Source organism: Electrophorus electricus, chromosome 14, assembly GCF_013358815.1.
Source record: "Electrophorus electricus isolate fEleEle1 chromosome 14, fEleEle1.pri, whole genome shotgun sequence".
Classification (NCBI taxonomy): Eukaryota; Metazoa; Chordata; class Actinopteri; order Gymnotiformes; family Gymnotidae; genus Electrophorus; species Electrophorus electricus.
In genome coordinates, this window is record NC_049548.1 from 12,084,764 (window position 1) to 12,098,527 (window position 13,764).

At 44.6% G+C, this 13,764-nt stretch overlaps 1 protein-coding gene across 2 annotated transcripts in view; it reads right to left on the reverse strand.

Annotated features, from left to right (window-relative positions):
• Nucleotides 1-13,298, reverse strand: part of thrab (thyroid hormone receptor alpha b) — a 92,463-nt gene extending 79,165 nt beyond the window's left edge. The window contains exons 1-2 of one of the 2 annotated variants that reach the window (XM_035533776.1): nt 13,014-13,298; nt 163-315 (exon numbers count right to left, since the gene is read on the reverse strand). The gene's annotated coding sequence lies outside the window, so the exon portion shown is untranslated. The remainder of the gene's footprint in view (nt 1-162; nt 316-13,013) is intronic. The other variant, XM_035533775.1, reaches the window with a different exon arrangement.
• Nucleotides 13,299-13,764: the final 466 nt, after the last annotated feature.

Consider the following 13,764-nt stretch of genomic DNA (forward strand, 5'->3'; position numbering starts at 1 on the left):
CTGACAGACGGGACGAACATTTTTTCAAAAAATGTTTAGCCTAATCCAGATCAAAGCAATCCTACACTTTCTAAACAGTTCAAAAGCAATCCTCTCTCAATCTAAATTGGTGTGCTTGTGAAGATACTGAATTCTACAACAGGTAATAAAAGTGTCATATACCTTGGATGTGAAATAGATGTTTGGGAAAGAGCCGCAGCGTAGTGAAGAAGAGACACGGGCCCCACGGCGTGACTGGCAACCTCAGCTCCCCTCACACAGACTCAGATTCTCGGAAAACGACTCGTGTACCGTGAACCGCAGAAGAAATGCATGCTGCAAATGTACACACACACACACACACACACACACACACACACACACAGCTGCTAGAGGTGGTTGTCTAAAAACACCTCCTTGTTTGCTGTTACAGAACGAGCCCATCAACAGATCACACTATTTACAGTTTGTGGAACTGTAAAGGAGCGCTTCCGTTCGCCTCTGCTAGCTTACAGGACGGTTGTGACAGCAATCACACAGGGGGCCAAGCATCCCCCTTGGGGATATGTTCTTTCCTCATTTACCAGACCAGTCGTCAGTACAGCACAGGAATGCTGTTCATCCAAACCAAAAATGTAGGTTACCTTACAATATCAGTAGAACACCACTCACGAGTTACAACTCTGTTTTTACTGGAGCTCTGTTTCATCTCTTATTGTTTGCTCAAAATGCTTTGAGAGAAAAGAAATTCCCTGAAGGTGCCTTTGCTCGATACAGGTTTCACTCCTACCATTATTAAAGCTCCGTAGGTAGACAAGCTACAGCAAAGGCGCTTGCGAACAAACTTGGCCGCGGATAAGATTGATCTCTTGAGGTAGAATCCAAAATGAGGCCCATCGGCAACAGCCTGGGTGCCAAGCCAAACAGGCCTCCCGTCTCCGCTCAGGAGGACTCGGAGAGGGAGGGTCCAGCACGGACACCGTTTAGACATCGCTCGCAGACAAAGGAATGCTTCTCTGACGCATGACCTCCACCCTCCGCCACCACCCACTCGAACTGGCCAAAAGTGCGAAGAGGAGATTCCTGGCTCCTTTGCGCTGGCGGGGCTGTGTGCCTCCGACCGTTATCTGACTCGGAGTGGATTTTTAAAACAGTCAAGTCATCAATGTAAGCCACAAGAGGAAAGTTAGGAAAGAGCTGGGAAGGGGGTATGTGGGTTGGAAAGGTGGGTTACTTGGAGTATCCATCTCGCCCTTGTCTAGCTTTCATACGTACAGCAGCTCCCGCTGGAGACAGGACCCCGCGCAGAGGAAACCGGGGGGCCTGAGGAACGCGTGGAACCGTTGACGCTGCCAACTCCACGTGGAACGAAACCATTGCATCCGGCTTTTTCGGTCCCACCGATAGAAGACAGATGTTGAGATGATATCACAACTTACAGAATTTATCAGTTTATCAATTTATTAAACACGGAGCCGTGACAACTTGTGAAGAGGACTGATCGGTTAGGCCACTTAAGATGTGGTTGTTTAAAAAAAAAATTTTAAAAATAAAAAATTTATTAATTAATTTAAAAAAAAAAAAAAAACCAACCTCACTCACTCACACACACATTTTTATATATAAAAAGTTCCAAATTGCAGAAGGAGGGCCATTTAAGAAGTTACAGTGTTACAGCAGCAGAACGCTTGCTTTGATCAGGACCAGTAATCCCACCCACAGTGCATGGAAATATCTTTATGTCCTCAGCACACATCACTTGGCTCATGCTTCATAAAGGCAAGCTGCTCCTCTTGTCAATATCAGCCAATGGAAGAAGCACGCTGACAGCAGTGTGTCTAGAACAGAAACCAATACGGCCCAAAGGGCACCGCACAGAGTAGGTGCCAGTACTACCATCTTGCAGGGAGGGGTGTGTGTGTGTGTGTGTGTGTGTGTGTGTGTGTGAGCACCTCTACCCACCTCCTAATGGATGTATCAGTTCACTCTTCATAGAGCTGCGTGGCTAACACTGCCTCTCCAGGCTGTGCTCAGATTTCACTAGGCTATCCAGAAAGTGGAGCTCTCTAAAACTGCCACCGAGCTGGCCAATGTCTGCCTGACAGGCATATGAGGTCTACAGGGAAGAGGACAATGGCACAGGCTAGTGGTAGTCTTACAAAGGCACTATACATTTTTATAGACATTGTTTTACACTTCTTTTTTTTTCGCCCCCAACAACTCTCTAATTAATTGCATTAATCAATTAATTAAAACAAGCTCTTGCAAGAAAAAACATAAGTGTGACTTTTTGTGAAAGTCACTTGATATGACATTGGTCGGGGTCCTCTATTCCAAATAAAGCGCTCTATAAGTGCTTCTGTTTATTAGGCCAATATTTTTAAATGTACACATTTGCTTAAAAAGCAGTAGTTTTAACATTAATGTGCACATGAGTGAAGTAAGGAAAATCTACAAAATGCTTAATTTAGCATATTAATGTTGTACACAGCTTTTAAAAGAAGCAAAATAACTGTGATAGTCACTGGAGATGGTGTCAGTGATGGCTCAACACCATGATGCCTGTCAGCAATGTCTGATGTCAACACCGTGATGTCTGTTAGGCCTAACACACACACACACAGACACACAGACACACAGACACACAGACACACAGACACACAGACACACACAGACACTCCTATGAAGCACTCCATCAGTAATAGAGGACACTAAAGCCGAAATTATAATACTTAAACCACACTGGATCAGTTAGGAAATGATGTAAATAAGTTTTTTTGTTGTTGTTTTTTGTTGTTTTTTTCCCCATGTGAGCCATTTCAGTGGCATGTCTTAAGCAGTGCACACCACATTCTTTCAAAGGGCTTAAAACAACCCACAACTTGCCAGCCTGTCATTTGCATCTCTTTCATCTGATGGATAGCACGAGGTTGTGTTCAGTTACTGCTCGACTTCCTCCAGAACAAGTAGCTCAGGTACAAGCAACAGGTCGGAGCGAAGGCAGCAGGTCTGTGAGCACGCACTTCCAACGTTTAACTCGACACGCCTGGATAACAACACTCCTCCAACAACTGCCCAGGAAAAATGAGATTCACATGCTTCCACATCACCTGATGAGTCCGCACACTACAACTACTAATTAGCTCTTGCATAGTTTCGACGGAAAAATGCAAACTCTGTACTAAAGAGACAACAGCTGGGGATAAAATGCATGTAGTTGCTTACGTAGTGAAAACTGTCCGCAGAACTGATATGCAGAATCGTCGTGTTTGCGCAAAGCTCCCGAGAAATGCGGGCGGCCTCTTCACACAGCAGACATCATGAATATATATTAAGACCTCTGAACGTTGCTTTGAGATGAATTTTCTGTAGTCGCCATGTTGATTACCTTCTAGGCAGGCGGGATTTGCAGTTTTAACATTCACAGCCACTGCTGCTACGGTGTCCGTTGTCAGCTGGAGGAGGATGCCCCCCCCGTCCCCGAGTCTTGGTCCATCTAGAGGTTCCTTCCTCATGCTCCAGGGAGTTTTTCTTTGCCTCCGTCGCCCTCGGCTTGTTCACTGGGGGCTTGGACTCAGATATTGTAAAGCTGCTTTGTGACGACAACTGCTGTAAAAAGTGCTAGATAAATACATTTGACTTGACTTGACAAAGGCCCAGCCTATGACCTGAATCACATGGAATGCCCTGTGTGCGAGTACTGAACAAAGACAAAGAGGAAGCAGACGTCAATCAGTTTGTGCATCTATTACTGTGCTAAATGCGCTTCATGACTAGGCCTGCACAATGCGCTGTTTGTTAATCATTCCTCAAAGCCTTAGCAGTTTGCAATATGCAAAAGAGACCTCTAATAAATCACTCCTGTGTGTGTATGTGTGTGTGTGTGTGTGTGTGTGTGTGTGCACGCATCCATCCTGATCTCAGACATTCCCACATTCCTGTAGAGTACTCTGTGGTTGTTTTGATGAATAACAATGTTCATCTGATCAAACAAACATAAATCATTTTCAACACAAGGTAGGCCTTCTTTACCCAACACCAAGGCTTGACTGGTGCATATTAACATGCTAGACAATCTATATAGTTGTATTATTGCCCCATCTAAATGCAACCCTCCATAAACTAAATTAGCTACTGTTCACTCTTTTGTGTTTTGGTTTTTATTTTAATATCACGATATTTGAAGACAACTAAAAGTATTGCAAAGCAAGCATTTCCCTAATATCCAACAGGCCTACTGCTCCTCTCTTACCTCAACATGAGCAAAACAACACAATGGATTATGATACGAGACTTTGGCTTCTCGCAAACAGCGGGTGATGGAAGCAAGACGGCAACCTGTGCCCAACTTCACCAGAGCACACAGCGGCGGCGCGGAGTGCTGGCGAGGTGAAGCCGGGGTCCACACAGGCCCCCCCCCCCAAGCACGACTGCAGTTATCTCGCGCACTACGGGACGTGACCTCTGCATTTGACCCCCTTCCCCGCCTCACCTCGCACCAGCCGCCCCTGTGTGGGCCCGTCTGCTCGTCTCTGCTGCCCCGGTACGCGTGATTCATTTCAACAGCTGCCAACAACTTTGGCACTGACTCTAGGATTTGCTCGAGAAATGTATACGGGGTCTGGACTGGGCGGGGACAGTACCACGGATACTAAACTCCGGCAAAATGGAGTGCTTGTCGGGAACTTTTTTCCCCTTTTCCTTTTTACTTTTGGGCTTGAGCCGCTTGTTCCGGTCTTTTCCGGTTAAGGAGCCACAGGCTAGTGGTGATCACAATGGTTTTTGCCAGCCTGCATGCAATCAGTGACTCCGTCAGCGTTGGGGAGTAACTATGGAAACACAGTTTGTTCCTCCATTCAGAGAAATAGCCTTTGACCTGTGCTGTGCAACTGACCACGGTGGCACATGTAAAGTTTTTTGTTTTTTTTTTTATCTCCATTCATTTGCCACGCAGGATCCAAGAAGACCTTTCAGTCAGCAATACTGAGGCCTTTTGGCTGTGACCAAAACCCAAATGGTGCCACTGTAAATCAATATGGCCCAGCTTTCAGTGGAAGGAGAGTATCCATGTGGGGCTGAGTTCAGACTCCAGCAGGGGCCAGTAACTACGGCGCGGGGTTCTTAATCCCCTCATTGTGCCGGCCCATTACTCACCCTCCCACCCTGACTCACTCACACGCAGGACTGCAATTTCCAATTCAAATGAAACAAACATGGCACGCTATTTAAGAATCAGCTACAGCGACGCTACGGCCCTTCCTTGGTCTTCATACAGAAGCCTTTGGTGAGCAGGCCTCTATTTCAGAGAATTATGCTTGTATAATTGGCTCCTTGGTGGCCAAAGTACCAAAAGGTGTATAGCGAAGAAAGCAACCTGGGGAAGCCCAGCCTAGGGGTGACAAGGCACTCCTGGAAGAAGTTCCATTTGAATCCTTGGTGCACGGAGGTTCACACACACACACACACACACACACACACAAAAAAATGCCTGTAACAGCAATCATTGCATTACCCAAGTGACCCATTTCATGCTGAGTTGATTGAGGGTGCCTTCAGTGACCCAGAGCTTTCAAACTGGATCATGCCAAGATCATCAACTCCAAGGAACAGTTCAAAAAACATGAGCACCATTTCCCTAAATATAGCACCAACTGTGACACAAGACATAAGGGTTTGTTGACAGAAATGGTTAAATGCACAGAAGATGGAGAGACAGAGAGAGACAGAGAGAATGAGAATAAGTTAACCCTCGACGGCCCTGCTTCTACCCAGAGCACTTTCCTATCATAGTTCCTTATTTTTATCTATACTGGGAGAAATGATGGCTCCATTACCATAAAGCCTTTTGATTTTCCTCCAACTCACTCAGCTTCTATACTATCTACAGACGTTATTACCAAAGATAATATTTAAAACCGTATGTATGCAACAGACCATATGGCAACTATAAGGTTTAGAGTGCAATAAATAGATTAATCAGTCTACTTTATAAATCAGCCTTATCTATCTGACACAGTGTGCATAGTCCAACCCTTAGACAGGCAAAAATAAATGAAAATGCATGCAAAAATGATAATACTCAGGCCTTTGAGATACTTGTTCTCTGGTGAAAGATGAAAACAGTTGCGAAATATTTTAGCTGTTCTTTTTAGCGAACAGTACTCAAAAGTTGGAGCAGTCGTGACCTTTGCTGGCCACCCACGTATAAATGGAGAGGCCTTGACGATCTGGGGCTTTGCTACAAAACAATGAAGCGTTATGGTGTTTTTGCCACCGCAAAAGAGATCCAACATTTACTGCAAGCCAGGATGTCCACAAACACACACATCACCCAGGAGGCAGCTACAGCACCACGTCCCCCGTTAGAGGAGCCGGAATCCACTTTGCAGATTTTGTTCAGTTCCAGATGTCGCCTCTGAAGGCTTTACCCTCAGCCTCGCACTCCATCCAAACCTCTCTACAGAACGTCTCTCCTACCTGGTTAATGCAGCGGGGCTGCACGTAAACGTCGGACTGCCGATTACAGAGCCCAGGACGGTTACTGAGACTTGCTGCCTTCTTTTTTTTTCCTTAAAGGAACAATTTCAGTGACGGCTCTTATTGGTGCAAAGCCCATTTAGTCAAAGATGAATCGCTTACCGCAGCTTTAAAGTCACGGCACAATGCGCACGCACATCTCAGACCAAACGGCATCTCCGCTTTTGCTTTCATTTTACTAAAGAAACAACGAGCAGACTTTAGTTCACCACTGAAACACAACAGCTCCAGTGAACACGGGCTTGGTGCCCCGCTGGTTAACCACTGGACATCACAACAGCAGCCAGAGACACAGAAATACAGAACTGCATGCCATCAAACCAGGGCACGAAGCACGCCACCTCTGTGAAGAAGTGAGGCTGCACATGACAGCATCTCAGTTCTCCATTTGAATAAAGGCTGGTGTTTATATTTCGGTTTCTATGTGTGGGAGGCTTGTTTGTGGCCTGGGTGATGATGTAAATTTAGACCAACATTATCTTCTCGCAAAAGACAGCAATAAACAACACGATCATGAAATAAATTGAATTTTGCAGTACTCCAAGTGAGAGGTACAGGACGCCTTTACGGCAGGACACCTTTACATGATCTGATGCATCTCCATGAGTGCGCAGCAGAAAAAAAACAAAAACAAAAAAACAAACCTTAATTCAGAGAAAAAAAGAAAAAAAAAAACGCTATGTAAGAGAAAAAAAATAACAGGTTATAATTAACGTATATTAGGGTTATATTACGTATATTACGTATATTACAGGTTATATATTAACGTATAGCTCCCCAGCAGTTACTTATTTTTAACACTGACAAGTTCAGACAGGAACATACTGCTACAATGAACATCCATTCATGTAAACTAGTAGTTTTTATACTTGCGTCTAAAACTAGATAAATAGGAGAGAGTACTTGTGCTCAAATTTCATTTCTATTTAACATGTAATGGTTTAAGTAACATGTAATAGTAAAATATGGCCAAACTAGACTGCCAACACCCTAACTTCTGGACAGGCCACACCCTTCATCTGGAGACGCTCATTCATTTTTCACTCTCCATCAGAAAGGAGGTCACATGTACTGGGGTTTCTTTCCTTTGCATGTTCAACTACATCCTTTGCCAGACTGAAAATCTACATTATAGTCTTTTCAAGTAATGTTTTAACAAATACAGAAGTATATATAATATTAATATATATACAGGAACATACTTTTTAATGATTTGATGTTGTTTTATATATTAACTATAAAACAGGAACCATGATTTTGCTTCCTGCAAAAAAATAAAAATAAAAAATACTTATGCATTTATGCATACTATACCAAAATATGTTTTCAGAATGTCACCATCACCCATACGTTTGTTGTTCAAGTATGCTCCTAGGTTATTATATGTAACATGGAAAAACACTCCTAGGAAAGTAGAGCCCCTCTATGTTGGCAGACTACTGCTGGGCACTGAAGAGCAATGTTCCTGACATTAAATACAGGCAAAAATCTAACTATACATTTCAGAAGTATGTCTGTAAATATTATGTATAATACCAGTCTTATTTATGAATAAATAATATGGAATTAACAGTACATTTAATTGTCCTGTTACTTAAAAGACATGTGTGATAGAAAGGTTCTGTAACAGATTTGAATTCAGCATAAAGTGCTGCAAGGTCCACTATTTTAGTTTGGGAAGCAAAAAAGAAGTTAAAATTCTGTTGGCCCGTGTAATTAAACACTTTCTTTTCTATTATATGAATTTTAACCAACTGTAGATTAGATTGCTTGTATAAAGGGACTGGTTAAGTAAAGGTGAAGCCATTTCCAAGCAAAAGTCATGTGACCATAGCATGTGACAGAACAATAGTTTGCATAATATCATTTAAATTTACATTTTCACAATACTCAGTATAATCACTTATCAGCCCAACCTTGTGTGCATGTGTGTACTTGTGTGAGAGTCCACAGAGGGGCTGGGTGGTGTATCTTCAGACTAGCTCAAGAACTCAACATGGACATCATGGCCACACTGGAACAAATGCGTTACTGCAGCCTGAGGGAAAGAAACCTTGAACCTTTGGCACCAAACACTCGGGTTTCCGAACACTCTCTGAATACCTTCTACGGAAACATACTCCAAAGCACTAAAATTAATAATCAATAGCTGTTTCATAAGCTACGATATTAGCATACCAATTTTTGCCAGCATATATATATATATATATATATATATATATATATATATATATATATATATATATATATATATTTTTTTTTTTTTTTTTTTTTTTTTTTTTTTTTTTTTTTAAAAACACACACACACACACACACACACACATCCAGTAAGCTGCAACATCATATAAATAATGTATACCGGTATGAGAACAGATGTGCGTGCACTGCTTGAGAATGCTGGGTGGAACCTGCTTGGCTGTGGACCCATATGAATAAGGGTCACTCTTCCTGCATGTGCTTCCATCAGCCTTACCCTGCCTCCAGGACCACACGCTTCCACATATCACATCAGCTTCACTGTGCATCCACCACCAAGCTCTTGTGGTGTGGTTTCACACAGACCATTTTTCATCTTCTTTTTTTTTTTTTTTTTAAATAAAGTTCCCACCTGGGTGATTTTGCATTATCGGCGTCGATGCAGTTTCTAGTTTACGGTGGCCTGGAACACTGTGGAGTGACTAGCACTCTAGTTTCTGTGGTGATGTAGAACTCTGTGGAGTGACCAGTGCTCTTCATGCCTACAGGTCTGTGGACAGGCATTTGTGACCCATCACCCTAAACCATCTGTAATTTATTTACACAACACATTTTCCATTTATCAACAATACAGGCTGCAAATGTCATTGCTGAGGTTTTAGCATTTCAGGTTAAGCTACTAATGGGCACACGCGAGGAAAAGAGGAAAGCCAATTTTCTAAAATAAGCTCTCAAACAAGGAATGAAGGGCCAGGCAAGAAAAAGGCCTGGGCGTATGTGCATGTGTGCGTGCGCGTGCGTATGCTCGGGTGCATTGTGGCGCGTCTGTGCGTGTCGGTGCGAGTTTGTGTGTGCGGTTTTATCTCTGGAGGCCCAGAGTGACAGCAGCTGACACTGGTGGGAGATCAAACCGTGCGCTGATAAACTGCGCCCTGTTCTGCAGGACAGCAGCTGACTTTATCGGGCCTGCGCAAACGCTTCCAACCATTTCAAAGTTCAGCCCTGTCGCTTGCGAGTGCGCCTTCCCCCTCTGAGCAGGGTTAACAGGCCTTTCTGGCCGCGTGGCATGGAATTATGTAACAGGTCACACATCTGCAAGGTAACCATTCCATCAATAAAAACAGCAATTACTCTCAGATGGATAACTAAGTTGTCTGTGAATGCTAAAATATGTATCAAAGTTGAAGGGGCTGGTGTAATCAGTTTGTGTGTGAATATCACATCTGGCTATGACAGACACTGCTAAATAAAATCCCTCTATACAGGACATAACATGGGCTTGTTTAGCCTCTGCCTTGACCTTGACATTATCCACAGACCACCCAACCAGTCTGAAGACCCTTACTGACAGACATGAGAACTCGCTTTCCTAGAAGATTTGTGTGCAGAAAATAGTAAATTTCCCAAAATGTTTTTTTGAAATAAATCTAAACAAATCTAAATAAAATCCATATGATTTCTGCCTAAGCATTGTGCAAGTGAACCCTGCTGGTGATAAGAGAACTAGGCTTAGCTGTACCCAAACAATACAGCATATTTATCCGATACAAGAATGGCATGTCCTTCTGATAAAGATGAATCTGAAATAATTGCACATTTTACATAAAAAAAAAATTAAAAATCATAATAATAAACATGATTGACTGCAGAAGTTAATATTATACCTCACTGAATTGCACTGGATTAAATAAGAACTGTATAACCCAGGATAGTGTGATGCTTTAACACTATTAACACAGCAACAAACACTGGCAGTCTGTGGCAGGCAGGGCTGGGGGAGGGCTGGCTTCAGTCACAATAGCTTTAGTCCACTCTCATTTCTCATTGCCATGTTTGTGTACACTACCACACTCTCCAATAAACACATGAAACGCTCTGCTAGGAAATTCTGAAAAGTCGGCCTGAGGAAGTGAAGGTATGGATCTCTATCAAGCTCGACATCTGATGAACACCGCCACACGCCGTCGCGCCCTAGACCTGAAGAACGGCGCCACACGCCGTCGCGCCCTAGACCTGAAGAACGGCGCCACACGTCGTCGCGCCCTAGACCTGAAGAACGGCGCCACACGTCGTCGCGCCCTAGACCTGAAGAACACCGCCACAGGTCGTCGCGCCCTAGACCTGAAGAACGGCGCCACACGTCGTCGCGCCCTAGACCTGAAGAACGGCGCCACACGTCGTCGCGCCCTAGACCTGAAGAACGGCGCCACACGTCGTCGCGCCCTAGACCTGAAGAACACCACCACACGTCGTCGCGCCCTAGACCTGAAGAACGCCGCCACACGTCGTCGCGCCCTAGACCTGATGAACACCGCCACACGTCGTCGCGCCCTAGACCTGAAGAACACCACCACACGTCGTCGCGCCCTAGACCTGAAGAACGCCGCCACACGTCGTCGCGCCCTAGACCTGAAGAACACCACCACACGTCGTCACGCCCTAGACCTGAAGAACGCCGCCACACGTCGTCGCGCCCTAGACCTGATGAACACCGCCACACGTCGTCGCGCCCTAGACCTGATGAACACCGCCACACGTCGTCGCGCCCTAGACCTGAAGAACGCCGCCACACGTCGTCGCGCCCTAGACCTGAAGAACACCGCCACACAATAGGGTTTTTTTCTGATCAGGACTCGTCTCATTTGAAGTAATGCAAATCCCCATGTTAAACAATGATGACATTAAGCATATGACAATTACATAAAAACTATATTTAGGCAAAATCTACCATACATTAAATTAACTGAACGATTAGTGGAATCAATAACGCCTCTCCAGAATCTTGGACACTCACTGAATCCAAAAGACACTGCAGCGAGCAGTATAGAAGACACAGTATTTAAATATGTAGTGACATTTATCTGGCAATATATTCATTATTCAAAAGGCAAGCCACAAAACGAACCATGTTTACATTGCAACCAAAGCCCATCCACAGTGTCCCGAACAACAAAGCAACTTAAGTTACCCATCATGCTCTTTGGAGGCTCTGACATCTCCGCTTTGAGGTCGGCAACCGAGCCACGCGCGGCGCTAAGCTTATGTAAGCGAACCCTTATTCCACGTATCGCAGTCGTTGCCCCATATAGCCCAGCGCGGGCCGCAGCAAGACTGCCGGCAGAGAGGCCAAGGAAGGTCACTTCCCCTCGGTTACAGGTCAAGCCAGGCTACTGTCAGTATGAGCCTGCAAGCCATCTCTCAGCCTCCTACGCACACGGCTGGTGGACTCTAGTGTTCACTAAACTAAACACATGGATGGATATGGATGGATAATGCAGTCAGACACATTCGTGCATGTGTGTAGCATCAATCAGTTGAAATACACTTCTTTTACAAGCATGCGTAAGACTTGCACTTATGTTACAGCGGGCATATGCTACTGCAGGGTCAAGTGTACCAAGAACAAGTATTTGAAAGATCAAATCGGATCAAAACTCATTAAGTTATTGCAGAACATTGATTTTGTGGTTTATATTATATGAGAAAACAACAATTTAAAGCAAACAATTGTTCAGAAGTTTAACATAGATAACACACTTCCTCGTCTATACACAAACTTTTATGAGTTTATATGCTTCAGCGTAATTACTCCAAAGTGTTTCAGATTGTAACATTAGATGCAGTCTAAGCCTATCGCACAATGACGCAATGAGGCTAAAGGAAAACGTTTCAGTTACCTGTGTAAGCGACGACTTGTAAAAAAAAAAAAAAAAGATAAAGAAAGCTTTTTGTTATTTTCACCCTTACTTAACTTACCTGTTCATATTACAAAATCTTTAGCTATAGCAAGCTAGCTAGCGTTCCCTAACAAGTTTTTGTGATTGGTTAATTTACGGCTATTCAGTGCCGCCCGCCCGGTTATGCTCGGTCATGTGTGCCCTTACATGTGTTATTGTGAGCCGATGGGAACGCAAACTAAAATGTTTGCTTGTAGAGTTGTTTTAAATACAAGCAAGGCCTATTACAGGTATAGTTTTACAACCAGCAACCTCAAACCATCACAGCGATGTCACCGAACGCCAAAAAAATAAATAAACGTGCGATCAGCCTCTCCAATGTGTCGTACCTGCCTGTTATCAAGCAAACCTGCTTTTAATAAGCCTAGAGCAACTAACTGCTTTTAATTACCCTAGGGCAGCTAACTGATTTGCTAGCCTGCTAAGAGTCGTATGGTGCTGATCTGTCAAACCACGCAGCCACTAGCCCGCACTGGAGTTAGCCTCGTGCAATGCAACCCCGCCAACACTTCAAGCACGGCACGCTGCCTGAACACGCGACCATCAGAGACGGGATCCACTCACCGTTTAAATCTTCGGTTGTTCTTAGCGAGGACGAGAGTCTGAGAAGGCAGGCGTTGGTGAGAATCTCGAGCCTGTCCCCGTATCCAGTGCAAGCGTGAAAGCCTGACAACACGCCGCGAGGAGATCTAAGCGAACAACTCTGCAGCGCGCCGCGTGCCAAGCGAACGAATGCCTCGCGCAGTGCCGCCGCGGCTCTTTAACGCATTCGCTTCGGGCTCGTTACAATCGCTGTGCGTGAAAAGTGCTCCGGTCGCGTTCTCGGGCTGCCACGACAGGGACATGATATCTAGAGAAATACTCCCGAGTGCTCCTCCCTCCCTCCCCTCGCGTACAGTACGGGGCGCATGCAGCCGGGGCCGCGGAACACGACTCAGTAAGACCGTCTGCTGCTCTCTACAGGTCTAACACTGGAACACAAGTCCGACTGGACCGCAGTCGCTTCCTCCTGTGGGGAACGGGGGTGAGGGCGGGGACGAAAAATGCGCTCAAATTATTGTCATTCTTCACGGATGCGTCACGTTGTCCAAGTTATTTCGCACGTTTCAGCACACAAGCCTGCCGAACATGTTACAGAAGCAGTTTCCCAGAACTCGTTTATTCTGCACCAGTGACAGTGTATCATGTCTTTCGTTGCGAATTAGAGTAGCAATAAAACAAACTGCTAAAGCAAAATGCCCAAGTTAATAATACTAACATTATCTGACAAATGTCGGTGTAAACTAATTTGGTGCTGGATTTACAAATCTGTCTA